The sequence below is a fragment of the Myodes glareolus genome, chromosome 5 (genome assembly GCF_982192425.1).
Source record: "Myodes glareolus chromosome 5, mMyoGla1.1, whole genome shotgun sequence".
Classification (NCBI taxonomy): Eukaryota; Metazoa; Chordata; class Mammalia; order Rodentia; family Cricetidae; genus Myodes; species Myodes glareolus.
Window position 1 is genome coordinate 83,059,873 of NC_142030.1, and position 16,212 is coordinate 83,076,084.

At 33.7% G+C, this 16,212-nt stretch overlaps 1 long non-coding RNA gene across 1 annotated transcript in view; it reads left to right on the forward strand.

Moving 5' to 3' along the window:
- LOC125398332 (uncharacterized) overlaps positions 1-14,684 on the forward strand; it is a 35,255-nt gene extending 20,571 nt beyond the window's left edge. Inside the window, exon 4 of the long non-coding RNA XR_015737812.1 lies at positions 14,342-14,684. This is a non-coding gene — a long non-coding RNA (uncharacterized LOC125398332). The remainder of the gene's footprint in view (positions 1-14,341) is intronic.
- The last annotated feature ends 1,528 nt before the right edge of the window (positions 14,685-16,212 follow it).

The following is a 16,212-nucleotide window of genomic DNA, read 5'->3' on the forward strand; positions in this document are numbered from 1 at the left end:
TCTACTGCATGGACTGACTTTGTGGGAGCCTGGTTTGTTTGGATGCTTACCTTTATAGACCTGGATGGAGGGGGGAGGAACTTGGCCTTCCCATGGGGCAGGGAACCCTGACTGCTCTTATGACTAAAGAGGGAGGGGAAGAAGGGAGGGGGAGGGAAAAGGGAGGCGGGGAGGAGGTGGAAATTTTTAAATTAATTAATTGATTAATTAATTTAAAAAGACCAAGAAGTTTATCGATATGTATTTAGGAATATATAATATATTATATCATAATTTATATATTTACATATGTAGTTTGAAATGTATATATAAATGTGCACATATGTATTGTGTATATATGTGTGTATGAAACATATGATAGATAGATAGATAGATAGATTTTAATTAAAAAATATGTGGCTTTAGAGTTGACAGAAAACAAAGAGGTTTATATGAATGAGTTTGCAGAAAAGAAAGGGAAGGAGAAAATTTTGTAATTATAAATTCATCTCAAAAAATAGAAGAAACAATTCTTGTAAAACTGCTAAGTATTTAATAATCTTAGCAATTAGAGAAATGCAAGCTCAAACTCTTTTGAGATTTCATTTTTCCCCATTAGAATACTTATGGTTAATAAAGCAAATGCTAATAAATGCTAAGGAATATGTGAAAAGAGGAGAATCTTCATTAATTGTTGATCTGTTCACAATCTGGTACAGACACTGGAAATCAATGCAGAGGATTGTCAAAAATCTAAACTGCATCTTCCGTATCATCTAGCTACACCACCCTTTGACATGTGCCAAAAGAACTCAATGTCCTCCCCAACAAACACTTGTTCAGCTATGATTACTCACATTCTATTCACAATAGCTAGGAAATAGAAACATCTAAAATGTCCTTATGAGTGGATAATAAAAATGTGATACATATGAGAAAGGGATTTGAGTCATTTGTAAATCAAAATGAAACCTTAAAATTTGAAGGTAGATGGTTAGAATGAGTCAAAAATGAACATGAGTGAGGTAACCCAGACCTAGGGGGACAAACACTGTATGTTCTCTCTTAACTGTGCTTCCTAGCTATGCTTCTTTACATGTGAGTATATAACACAGTTAAACCACAGTAACAAGGAAAGTAAACAGTCTATTGTGGGTGGAGAAAGGAATCCTAGAGAGGGTAATAGTAGGACACAGACAATAGGAAGGGAATAATGAGACAAATGGGAGAGTAACAAGGAAAATGGAAGGAAAGCAAGGGTGATGAGAATGAAGGAAGTGTTGAAGGATAAATAACATTAAGGATACTTGAAAAAGTATGAGAGGTACATGCTATTATAGCTTTCTTCTTAAAATACATAGAAAATATACAATTTTACATACACACATATACATTCCTATGTTAAATAAAAAAACATACACAATCTACACACACATATAATTTAAATGAAGTTATACCATTGAAGATGATAATGTTTCCCCCATACAGCCATAAAACATCTAACAAAACCTCAGTTTTAAGCATGGGGACCTTCTCTTTGAAGAACTGAATTACATCACCCAGGGGAAGGAGAGAATGGACTCCCATATGTTGCCCTCTGACCTCTACACATCTACTGTGTTGGGTATCCCCAAAGCACCACACAAAACTAAAATAAAGTTAAAATAAAATAAATAACAAGCACCATGTGTAATGGAAAGAAACTATTGTTGACTAAAGAAAATATCAATATCATCTATGAAATATTATTGAGTAAAAATATTTTTAACTTGAAATATCAGATTACACACATTCTAATGAACAATCATTCTGTGAATTTGTTTATCCAGTACTATTCCTAAGTTACATTTAACCTGCCAAATGACTAAATAAGTTTAAATAAAAAAATCATAACACAATTTATGGCATTAGAGTCATCAATTTAAAAATGTACGTTATTTGACCTAAAGGAGAGCTATGTCATATATTTTACATCACTTCTCAAACACTAAATTCTGTATTAGATTATGATAGAGGTTTGATATTTATTGATCCTAATACAAACACACTAGCATACTACTGATGCAGGACTGGGAACTTAGGAGATACAATGAAATACCTGAAATTCCTTAGAAATTAATGTATGAATTTATTTTAAAAATATAATAAAAACTACAAGTATGTAAAGAAGAGATAGAAAAAGTAATGAAGGAGAGGTGTTTTGGCATTTATTAAACTTTTCACCTAAATGGAGAAAACGGCTTTGCTATGAAAATAATGCTCACATTTGATTTTTATTTGTGATTTGATGTAAAAACCAGTGACTGCTGCTTATATCACTAATGGGGAAAAGCAGAAGCTTAAACATTGTTAAATGTTGTTAATAAATTACATAATCTATTAAATCCTTTAATCTCTAATCTTCTATGAATATGAGTTGTCAGTTTTTAATTGATTAGTTTTTGTAAGAATATAGCAAGAAAAGAATACTTTATTGGCTTTCCCTATGGTTGTTGACACACCCTGAAATTAATTGAGTGTCTTATAGACAGACCTCAGGATAAGCCTTGGTACAGAGACAGGACACTGCAGCTCTCCCACCAGTGTTAAGTATTTTAATAAAAAATTTTATTTTTCTCCTTTATACATATTCTAATTTAAAATTACTTGAACTATGAGTGAACATATTCATGAGATACTGTGAGTATAAAATTATTCACAAAAAACATGCACAAAGCTTTGTTCTTTTATATTCAGAAGAAAGAATATGAATGGCAACTTAATATTGCTGCATGACATTTTGGATAATCAACATTGAATTTACAAGTTCATAAGAAAAAAATCACTCTACTCCACAGACCTTCATGATACTACATAACAGACTGATTTTAAATGTAGTGTAGTGATTAGTCTCAGCAAGTAGAGATTGCTGTGTATAATTAGTTTTAGTTACTCAGAAAAAATATTATCTATAGTGATTGATGATACTCCAGCTATGAATGTGAGAGTCAATAATTAAATTAAATTACTTTCAAAGCATGAGAAGAGTTTATGCCATTTTAGAAGCTTAAAATGTCCTTATCTAAACAACTCTCAGCTATATTTGACTGTCAAATTTTGTCTTGTTCCCTCTAATGTACTTACATCCAATTTCTGTAATTCAATAATTAGTTGTGAAACTTCAAATATAATATATTTGCTATTTTACACAAACATTTGTGCTATACTATCTTCAAACAATTCTTCACTGGGGATGTTTTTAAAAATTTGTCCTATTGTAAACAGTGACTTTACCTTTGTCCTCCGAGACTGGGATGGTTACCTTTAAAACACATATTTATTTGTTTGTTTGGGTGGGTGGGTGGGTGGGTGGGTGGTTGATAGGTTGTTTGCTTTTTAGCTGTAACTCTGTGTATGTGTGCACATATATGTACAAATACTCACAGAGACCAAGAGAGGATGTCAGTTCCCCAGAAGATATGCTTACTGGAACAAAAGTTTCTTTTATTTCACATTCCTTGGTTGCCCCCTTGGGCTGTTAACTCTGGGAAATTTTTTTTTTTAATTTTTTTGTTGGTTCATTCGAGTTTGGGTGTAGGAGGGTCCTTCTTTCTATATGTTGCTTTCATTGGTTGAATAAAGAAAACTGCCTTGGCCTTTGATAGGGCAGTCATTAGGTGGGCAGAGAATACAGAAGTTAATGCTAGGAGAAAGAAAGCAGAGTCAGGCAGATGCCATGGCTCTTCTCTCCTAGAGGGTTGCTGGTTACACTCATACCGGTAAGCCACAGTTAAGTGACGATACAGATTATTAGAAATGGGTTGAATCAATATGTGACTTAGCCAATACAAAGCTAGAACTAATGGGCCAGGCAGTGTTTAAATGAATACAGTTTCTGTGTAATTATTTCAGGTAAAGCTAGCAGGGAGCCTGGTGGTGGGAAGTGGACCACTACTCCTTCTTTTATAATAGAGTTTTGTTTCATTTTCTGTTGATTCAGTGTCCTAGGACCTTTGTCTCTGTTTTTGTTCACTAATGGTCATTCAGATACCACAGGTAAAATTATTTATTTAAGTTGCTAAACACTAAAAGTCTCACTTCACAACACAATTGTACCCTTACATATATAAGAATATTTTAAAAGTCTTACTTTCTCAAATTTCAGTAGTGTTTGGGGCATCTGTCTTTCATTTATCCACTTATCTTGACTGCAACCTACTTGAGGGCAGTAATCCTCACTTTTTGAATCCAGGTATTTCAGCTCTTACTTTACGTTTCACAGCAAATTATCAATGGTTATAAGAAAGCTCTACTCACCCATGGTTAACGTACATTCTTTTTTATAGTAAGGAGGCCATTTGTTCGTCCTGACCACCCAGAACCAAGATAATCACACTGAGACTATAACAATTAAATCACTGCTTGGCCCATTAGCTTTAGCCTCTTAATGACTAACTCTTACATATTCATTTAACCATCTCCATTAATCTGTGTATTACCACATGGCTATGGTTTACAGTGTAAAGTTCCCAGCATCTGTCTCCAGCAGGCTACATGGCTTTTCTCTGACTCCACATCCTCTCTCCCAATATTCAGCTTAGTTTTTCCTGCCTAGCTCTGATCGTCTATAGTTCTTCTAATAGGCCTAAAGCAGTTCCTTTACTTATCAACGGTGTTCAGGGTAATCCAACAATACCTTTCTATGATTTTTCCCTCAAATATCTTCTTAGTATAGTTACCTAAATTTTATATATGCCATAAGACATTCATTTTTCTGAAGAGCAATCTACTTACTACCCATGATGTACTTTTAGGGCAATGTCATTGACTCCAACATTTCAAAAACAAGAGGAAGACATGATAGTTGGATTCCTGAACTAACATGGTACTTTTATCAAGTTTCCTTTAAATAGGCCTCTCTTCTGCTTCTTCCTTTCAGTGAATGCTGTTGACTCATTCTTAATGTTTCTTCCCCTGGCAGATACAATGAAACTTTCCATGATCAATTAGCTGAGTCTCATCATGGAATTATTTTTCCTCTTATAAAAATATATTGAAATGACAGCCTACTTTTGTTTCTTACTTTAATAACCCCTGATAAACTTTGTGAATTCATCAACTATATTTATTTTTTATAAATTGTTCTGACAGAAGAATAAGCATCATTAAACTTCAAAGTGTATGTCTAACCAGAAGCCCTACAAAAATCTAATTTGTGATTATGTTTCCAGTTATTTAGCTTAATACATGACAATAATTAAGTTTTATATTAGATTATAGATACAATCATTCATCATTAAATAATGGGATAATCAGTTAGGTGATTTCTACATTGTGCAAATATCATAAGTGCATCTTAATCACTCAATGAAACTTCTTGATCAAATCAAGAGCTAAATTTCACTGAGTGATTAAGATGTACCATTTCATTTTTATAAGTAAACTTACTATATATAATGATGTGCTGTAATTGTCTGTGATAGGCAGTATAGAAGGTCTGTTTCAACTGGCTTCACCACAAACACATGAATAATCTACTGTACTGATAGCTGTTATGGCTTCTCCATCCCCAGAAAATAACTCTTCAGTTCTATTACAGTAAGTATATGGTCTGTTGCTGATGAGGTATCATTGTATGGGGGTATGTACTTACATGTTATATAATTTTGTGTAATATGCATTACAGTATGTAGTAAGAGCTATCACATTACATCTTAAATATCAAACATGAAATATCAAATACCTCAAATTATATAATCTAAATTTGACATATTATCAATTAAATCTGAGATAATGTAATAGCAGGAAAACTTTACGTTGCTGATTTGCCGCAACAGTTTTCAAAATTCTAATTTTTTCTTTCAAAAATTTAAATACCCTGATTTGCTTAACCATTGTCTATATTTATATTCTAAGTTTTTTAACTCTTCATTCTTAGAACTTGACTCTTCTATTAAACACGTTAAATGAACAGATACAATCTTATTCTATAATCCAATTTTTATAATATATGCTCTTTTTCTCAGTAAACTTATCCATAACTGATGTTTTCATGCCTCCCTTAGAAAACAGCCTGTAAATATAGAGTTCCAGTGTGATTCATATATCATACCAATTGCAAAGTCAGTATTTTCATGAATAAGTGACTCAGATCAAACACTTTCTGGCATGCCTTGAAAGACATTTATATTGTCTACATTAATATCACTATTCATTCAAACTAAACTCTATCATCTGTGACTGTATGGCTATAGATTCTTCTCTTTCCATTTTAGTCATACCTTCTGTTCTCCACTTGCTTCTCCCTACTACAAAAGAATAGCAATTTTACAATAGTATTAGTTTGGGATGATCTTTAAAACCTCTTCAATGAATTTTTATTTCCTTTAGGGCAAGAAGATAAAATTCCTCATTTGACAAACCAGTCCTGCTTCATGTTGCTTCAGCTGACTGAGCATATCTGATACAATGTTTATAATGTGCAACCATTTGCTCTGGGTTCAAATCAAAATGTTGCCCTGTATTATCTTGTGAACTGCTTCAGCTATTGTGTACTCTGGACCTTAGTCTCTAAATAAATTATGAGTAGTTACTAATTTCCATATTACTTAAAATATGTACATGGTAATTAATAGAAAACAGACAATAAATACATAAATTTGTTGGTTTTTATTACTTTTTCATAGTCATTACATTATAGTTGTGCTTATATTTTCCATAAGATAGCCATACCATTGCTTGTTTTTATTGTTGTTGACACACTGAACTTGAGTCCACTGAGAGCTTTTATGTAGGCAGCTTCCTCTGTCTGGAATACTTTGCCTGTACTCAGATTCAATTATTCTTGACATAAGTTCTTCTATCTCATCCTTCAAGTTTCAATTTTATGAACCTTTTCTAAAACATTAAGTTATTCTAATACTTGAAAGTAATTTCTGCTTTCATTCAAGGGTCATGCACCCTTTTAAAATATACATTTTCAATTGAACAGATATTTTTGCTAATTTTATCATTGCTCTGGAAATCTGAAATGGGTATTATAATTATTTTCTCACTGATTTCTTGAAAATTATTTAAAGTGCTTCACGTAGTCATATCAGGAGAATTATGCTGTCATTTCTGGGGATATTTTTTTCTGTTTTAAAAGTGCTTATTTAAATTTTCTTCATGAAATAAAACTTTATTTGCTCTTTCCTCTTCCCCAACTCTGCCCAGATCTCCCCACGCCTACCCAACATCATATTCTCCCTCTCTTTGTAAAACACAAACAAGAAAACCAACAAAACCCCAAAAATAATCACAATAAATATGGCATGTACTTTATGTCACAGAAACAGTTTGAAATGGAATGATAAAAAGATTTTTGATTTCCCTAAGGGAATACACCTACCTGTGCCAGAATTTGCTCTTATTTGTTCTGTTAGTGTTATCTTATATGTTTCAAATTACAACAAAACGAAACAAAAAGATAATACTGTTGTTCTTGGTTTCATTAATAGACTACCAGACAATGATATATCTCCTTTGGAATTACTAAATATTTTTAATTTAGTCTCTATAAAATTCTTTAGTACCAAAAAAAAAATTGTTGCTACAGTTTGAATCTTAAGTATCCCCCATGTAGTCCATTTTAATGACTTGGTGTTCATTGAAGTACCATCAGGGTCTGGAAGACCCATAAGGATTCTGGTCTAATAAAAAGTCTTTAGGCTGAGAGAGAATGAAGCATATAAAACAGAAAAAAAGAAGTCTTTTGGTAACCGGAGCATGCCCTCCAAGACAAGTAAAGTGAATTTCTCTGCTCTCCTTAGGTATAAGAATGTTTCAGTTCCTATAAATGCTACAACCAGCAGAGAAACAAACTGCAAGAGGCAAGAATAAAACTTGTCTCAACACAAATTAGCTGGGCTGATTCAAACTTCGGGAGTCTAACACTATGCTAGTTTGTTTTAGATATATTTATGTATAGTACAATTTTGCTGGACCAGGTTGGGCATGGGATAATATTGCATGGGATAATAGGTAGATCAGTATGAGTTTATTCACACTTGTCAACTGCTTTTATACACAATAAAGTACTAAACAGCGGCAAAAAAAATAATGGCATCTTGAAATTTGCAGGTAACTAAATGGATCTAGAAAAAAAAACATATTGAGTGAGGTAACCCAGACCCATAAAGACAAATGTAATGTACTCCCTCATCAGAAGCTTCTAGAAAGAATGCGCAGAAAACCCAACCTACAGTCCAGAACCCCAGACAACCTAGACAACAAAAAGGACCCTAAGAGAGGCATACATGGATCTATATAGGAAAGAGAAAAAGACAAGTTCTTATGAGAAAATTGCGAGTATGGAGGTCATCGGAGATAAAAGAAGGGGAGGGGAAGAAATGAAGGGTAGCGGAGAAAAATGTATAGGTCAATAAAATTATTAAAAGAAAGGAAGAAAGAGCAAAATAAAAAAAATATTATGGACAGCTTATGTTGGAGAGGATGTGCTGGTGGAAGTGCAAACTTTAACCGTCACTTTAGAAATCAGCATGGTGATTTCTCAGAAACATGAGAATCAATCTACCTCAAGACCCAGCAATATGACTCTTTGGCAAATTCTTATAGGATGCACGCTTATACTATAAGAACATTTTCTCAACTATGTTAATAGCGGCATTATTTGTAATAGCCAGAACCTGGAAATAAACTAAAGTCCCCTCAACTGAAGAATGGATGAAGAAAATGTGATATATTTATACAATGGAGTATTACTCAGCTGTAAAAATGAATGACATCATAAACGTTGCAGGCAAATAGATGGAACTTGGAAAAAAACATTTTGAATGAAGTAACCCATACTCAAGAAGACAAACACAGTATATACTCACTCATAAGTGGATATTTGGTGTAATGCATAGAATAACATGTCTAAAAACCGCAGTTTCAGAGAAGTTAGGTAACAAGGAGGACCTAAGAGGGATGCATGGAAGGGGATTTAGATGAGATCTCCTGGGTAAACTGGAGATGAAGGGGGTCGGAAAGGGGAAGGGGATGGGAGATGAGAACATAAGAGAACCGGATGTTTGCTGGGGGAGAGGGACAGACTAGGAGAGCAATGAAAGAGAGATCCTGATAGAGAGAGCTACTATGGGATTAGCGAGAAACCTGGTGTTAGGGAAATTCCCAAGAATTTACAACAATGATTCCACCTAAGGGGCTGGAGAGATGGCTCAGTGGTTAAGAGCAGTGCTTGCTCTTCCAAAGGTACTGAGTTCAATTCCCAGCAACCACATGGTGGTTCACAACCATCTGTAATCAGGTCTAGTGCCTTCTTCTGGTCTGCAGACATACACACTGACAGAATATTGTATACATAATAAATAAATATTTTAAAAAAATGATTCCAGCTAAGTCTCCTAGCAAAATTTTCTCTTTTAAAGATGGTTGCTACAGTTATTTATCAGGGTGAAGGACAGCTGACTAATACACTCCGGTTATAACCTTACTAGCCATTTTGTATACTGAATAATGAAACTCTTCTTATAAAACGTAATTACATCAATTTATTAATGCAAACCTTTAGTTTATATTAACTTAAACAAGATTAAAATTAAGCAATAGGCTTACAAAACTAAATTGCTATCCTAGTATTTGCTACAATAGAAAAAATAGATAATCTCACAAAGTATTTTCCATAAATTTCATCATCAAATATCATGTGTTGTATGATATCAAAATTAAATAATCCTCTATATTACTATAAACTAATGCTCCAACAAAATATAAAAATAATAATTGTCTTTGTAATTTTTTATTGTCTGGACAATACTTCATGATCAAGACAAAAGTAAATGGGGGCATTGTGTTGGAGCAATAATTGTGAGCTTACATATGATCCATAAGCATGATCAGGCATAAAAAAGAAAGCCAAATGGAAATGCTGTGGGCTTTTGAAAACACAAGGTTCATTCCCAACGACACACCTCCTCTTACAAGGCAGTACCACCCTATCCTTTCCAAAGATGTCCACCAACTAGGGACCAAGAATTTGAATATATGAAACTATGGAGGCCATTTTCATACTAAACACAACACTAATGTTTTTAAACTGAAAAAAATTACCAATTATGGAATGAAAATGGTAAAAACAGTCTCACTTTTTCCTTAACATTTACCCATTTGTTATAAACAAAGTTTGCAGGGTTTGAAAGTCCAAGAGATCTCAGTCCTATACAAAGAACTACAGGGAAATAATTAATGCTGAGAGATTGAGAAACAGTTCTCTCCAGAGGAAAGCACACCAATTGGTTTTCAAATACCAAATGGTGAGCCAGGATTGTGCATGTTATTTCTAGGGCTGTATATGTACATACAAATACACATATGCACACAATAATAATTAGAAAATTATTATAAGTCATGAATATTAAAGAGAGCCAGGATCAGTACATGGAAAGATTGGTGAGGAGGGAATGGGAGGAAAATAATATAATTAAACCATAATCTTTTTTATATTTATTTTTATTTATTTATTATGTATACAATATTCTTTCTGCATGTATGCCTGCAGGCCAGAAGAGGGCACCAGATCTCATTACAGATGGTTGTCAGCTACCATGTGGTTGTCAGTAATTGAACTCAGGACCTTTGGAAGAGCAGGCAATGCTCTTAACCACTGAGCCATCTCTCCAGCCCCATTAAACTATAATCTTAAAAATAAAAGAAAAATTATTTAAAAAACAAAGAATAGTTTTATGGTTTAGTGATCAAAACAGTGTTTTGAGTTTGGGGTTTGCTGATTCTTTCTCACACCCATGATAAAATGGAGATATTCCCTATATTTTAATATTCTCAATGAAACACAATGTGGCTTCCATATTCTTGAAAAGGCATGTGCATTTCATGACTCATTGTCTCTTAAAGAACAAGACACTTACCCCGTATTTTTTACGGGATAAATAAAGGATGAAGGGGTCTGAGTAGACACTAACTTTCTGTTGTTCAGAACTGGCGCTATCAGTGTCATCACCACTCTGTAAGACCAAAGAATTCTTCTAGTGACAAGTTGTGGTCTCTCATTCTTAATGTCCTATATCTAAAGGATGTGTTTCAATGAAACAAAGCTTGGAATAAGGTCTACTGATAAGGAATAATTAAGTAAGGAGTCAGAAATCAGAGAGAACAGAAAACCCTTTTATTAAACTTCCTAGTTTTTTTCTCTCCAATCAGAATTGGAAGCAATATTTTCATCCCGCGTGCTCTCAACTAGCTTCAAAACCACAATATAATTAAAAAGTTCCATAAAATCTCCAATTCAGGATGATTCTACATGATTGTACATGGTGCTGTTCTATCAGGACATTTTTGTTTTGGTTTGGTTTTTTTCAAGACAGGATTTCTCTGTAGCTTTGGAACCTGTACTGGAACTCTCTCTATAGACCAGGCTGACCTCAAATTCACAGAGATTCACCTGTCTCTGCCTCCAAAGTGATGGGATTAAAGGTGTGCACCACCGTTTTCTGGTTTCAATGGGACATATTAAAAAATGCATTTCTTTGATCATGACTTCTGACTTCGGCCACATTTGGTGCATGATTTTGTCTTTATTCAAGCTCAATACTTAATTTAATTTTCTCCGCCTAAGGAGGAGACAATGAAGAAGAAACTCCCTAGTAAGGCCTCTTAACTAACATTGCTAAGCTCCTAAAAATTCCCTCACCTTTTTCAACATAGTCACAATTTCTTTATTTGGAAGGCCTTCTAGTACTACTACTCAGTCTGTATTACACTTTTTAAATAAAAGATTTTTATGCTAGTCTTCAATTTTCTTTTACATCACTGAAACCTAGGACATATCAAGAAAAGGGCCTGACACTCCTTGTCACAGCCTACATCAGTATTACTTGTATTAGAACCTTAACTTAAGAGGTCAGGAACTTGTTGTAATATTTCTTGAATCTTTTCATTTAGTAATAAGATAAAAAAGAGTCTTCAATAAAAGTGAATAGCACACAGGAATGAAAGAAAGCATAAGCGGAAAATCCTACAATGGAAGATAGGTTATCTCCCTAGGGATCCCTTGTGTGTGAGCCATAAAGCAAGAATATCTTTACTTGTAATCATTATAGTGATCAAGTGTGTATGTGTGTATATGTGTGTGTCTGTGTGCGAGAAAGATAAAGAGAGAGAGAGAGAGGGAGAAACAGAGAGGTATGTTTTAATCTCCTTATGCTGTCAAATCCTCTATTATATATTATATTATATGGCACTTCATCTGAATTTGCTCAAAATTTCAGATTTTATAAATTGTGTCAACTAATTGATTAAATCTTTTCATACCTCAATACAACTAGAACCATTTATCTATTGCATGTATTTTTTTCTTGTGTATAATTCTTCACTATTGACTTTTTAAATGTCCTTTCTTAGAGTTTTGGAGTTAGAAGTGGATATTTTAACAAAGTCTAACTGTAGGAAAGCTTGGACTGTAGGTGGGAATTTTGATAGTATTATAATTTCTATGCATTATTAATTTTTTTCTGCTTGCAGTGGTTCCATCTTCCCACTGTTAAATATCATTATATTCTCACCCTGTTTACATCTCCAGAAAGTTCTTAAAATGTCAGCAGATTTCTAGGGAATGTAAAGTGATTTCAGAATAGAATAAAATATTGTGAAATGTACATTGTTCAGCCTTGATGAATTAGCATTAATTTTCCTCTATGCTCACTACTGCTTTTGCTTACATAAATAGAGCTCCCTACAGCAAACTGATGCTATCTTGATCAAGAGTCATAACCATTAGATTTTAGATTGAGAATGAATATCCATAATTAGGGAAAGCTGTCTGGCTGAAGTTCAAAAACATAAAAACAAGAGTTGTTAAGATAGTCCTGTTGGTAGTGAATCTTACAGTCAAAACTTAGGACTTGATTTGGATCCATGCCCCCCAAAATTAATTGTAATTTTTCAAAAAACAAAGAATTGTATGATAGACCAATACCATCACTGTCTGAGCTCCCTTCCTTAAATTTAAAGCAACCCATAAAGTAACTCACTCTTTTACTCCCTTACTTGGGTATTTATTAAAATATCTTTGATGAGTCAAAAACTGTATAATTAGAGAGGAAAGTGCCTTTCTGCCTAGGGAAAGTAACCTATAATTAGAGCTAGATGGATTTCACATTGCTACATTTCAAATAAATATCTGTGAACTATAATAGCATGCAGATTTCTTTTGAATCAATTGAGGAATGAAATGATCAATAATAATTAGGCAAACCCCAACACTTTTCAAATAGCACCTCTCGCAGTGAAAATTACAAAAGTCATGGCTTTAATTCAAAATAAAGTTTTAATCAGGTTTCCTTAAGACAACTGTCAACCAAAAGTAAAAGGTGAAAACCAAACAGAAATGAGTCTCTCCAAAAATTCATGGTACACATATATATTTGTGAATATATGTGGTTAAAAAGTTATTGAATGGAAAGATTTGTGAAGTTCTTATTTTCCTTTCAAAAAAGAAGTCTCTGAAGTTCCAAACTACATTTCAGAAATGTATTGATAAAACACACCAATAGAGAACTCTGTTTTATATGCTGCTTGGGTGGAAATTGCTGAACAGAAAATAATGAGCAGGCAAATACAAGAATATACAGTGACTATCTTAAGAATTTACCATCATGTGATTTTTTTATAAAGACTTTAAGCTGCTGATTGAATAGGTCTGTGCTTATCATAAAATCAAACAAGCAAGTACTTGTATTAAAACGAGAGAAAAATCACTTTTTCTTATAGCCTAGCAAATTGCAATCAATATCCTGCTTGCCTAGTAGTTGAGATATTTTTATCAATTTATCTGCAATTACCAAAGAAATATCATGCTGAGGTAATTACACACTGTGCCTACTTTTTGAAAAGTGGCGTTTTGTAAAAGCATGCTTAGATATATCTATTGGCTCTGCAGAAATTCAAAGGCAAGCTCCAGAAACTGCTGAGGGAAATGCATTAAACTTTACAATTTCATTTCAAATTTCTGTAGAGTTTAGAACCAGTTGTGCGTTACAAAAAAGGGCTCATTTATGGATCTGACTTTCATAATTTCAGCTCTATCTCTCTGGAAAGGCCTACCCATACTTAAAAGATACATCATCTTGCTTATATTGTCTAAGATGCTTGCTGATATTGTTAATTATAATTCTTTTGTTCTAAATGTATTCAAAGTATATAAGTAGAAATGAAGAAGAAATTATCATGGACAACTTTTTATATGTACTTACAATATGCCAAGTAGTATTTAAAACATTTCACATGACAGTGCATTTGATCTACAACTCATATCAATGGTGCAAAGAAGGATATATAACATCGATATTTCATTTCTTGTTTGTAGAGCCCTTGAAAACCATATTCAAACTGTGAGACCAGTACTTAGCTCCGGTGCCCCAGAACTCGACTACAGAGCAATATTTCTTCTGTTTCAAAACACTCAACCAAGTAAGAACAACAGTTGTCTGAAGAAGTCACTTGTAACACACTTAATTAAAAACTCAGAGACAGATATTGGGGTTCAACCTGAAGATCAGAAAAGCAAACCAGGCAGCCACATGCTCTCACCACTACCTCTATTCAAAAGGGAAATTCTGGAATCCTCAGAATGTGACTGTGTATCAGAGCTGTCTCCTCCCATTTTATATTCCTTTCTAGGGCTGGTAATAAAGGTATACACAACTACAGTCTGGTTTCTATGCCAAAGTAGTGTAATTACTGCTATTAAAGGGGTATAGCATCACTGCCCGGTCTGTAAGGCTGATCAGTCGGGTTGTTTTCCTCTCTGACTTTTAGGGAAGCTTTATTTATTAAAATACAAATGAAATATCACTACAGTCACCTTTCAGAAAGTCCAAGAAAACCTCCAAGTACTATCATGTTTATTATTACATATAAATAAATAAAAATGTAAGGTAAAGGTGTTTTAAGCACTTTGGGGGAAAATAGAACAGATACAATAAGCATGTAACTTTGAGACAATAAACTAAGAGAGTGCCAAAATCTCATTAACGGTACCTGAAGAAACTGTTATTCAATGCAACATTAATATACCATATTAGATATTACTATTATTAGAAATGACGGCTTAATTGTAGGATGATGACTTTATCTAAAGCAAAATACTGTCTGATATATATATCAATTTCATTGTTTGCTTGTTGAGGCTTACGATCATTTTAAACAAAATGTACTAATGGTACTGAGAAAATCATCACAGCATCACAGAACAACTTAGAGCTTTAGTGATTTGTGGTTATGTAGTCCTAGTGAAAGAGCACCTCTTAGTGGTAGGAAGGCAATACTACATGGAATAGAGGAAAATTGGCATAATTTGCTGAACTTTTCAGGCTCCAAATTTTATTGTGAATTTTTCTCTTCTCACTATTTTTATACTAATTATCATTAGCAGAGAAATAGATACAATTAAACATTTATTTTTATTAATTTTATATATTTTTATTACTTCTTTAAGAGTGTCGTACAGTGTATTTTGATCATATTCATCTCCGATTCCTCCCTTTAGCTCCTCCCAGACTCACCTTCACTTCTATAATTCCTTCCTATTTCATGTGTTCTTTTTAAATGTCTCATTGACTATGATTTGTGCTGTCAATATAATCTCCTGTGTGTGCATGTGGTCATGCATTAGATCACATCTCTTTATCTCAAACAGAAGCTATCTAGTATCCATGGCCTCCTTAGTTACACTTAGTTATACTTCATTGATCTAGTGCCAGTTATCTTAGGTACTGTGAGTTCATGAGTATGGAAGCAATGTGCAGAAGACACAGTGTTTGGCTCTTGTCTTCCCCAACCTTTTGCTCTTAAAATCTGTAGGCTCCTTGTTTCATGATTATCCCAGGGCCTTGGGGGAGAGGATGTGAGACAGATGTCTCATTATTGCTAAGCACACTACATTGACAAAGGTACTCAGCACTTTGACCAGTTGTGAGATAGTGCGTTAACCACCATCTGCTTGAGGTCTGCACTAATCAAAGGGTAGAGAGACATGAATTTTCAAAGCAGTTTCATACTATATTCTTTCAGCAAAATAACAAAATTAGGTTGACCTTATTAACAAAAGAGATATGGTGAGATTTTCAATCAGACATGTGTTGCCTCCAATGAAAGAAGCTTTAAATCCATCAAACTGCTATTACTTACCCTGTACCAAGCGTACCACTATTCTACTGATGGACGTGTCTTGCCACA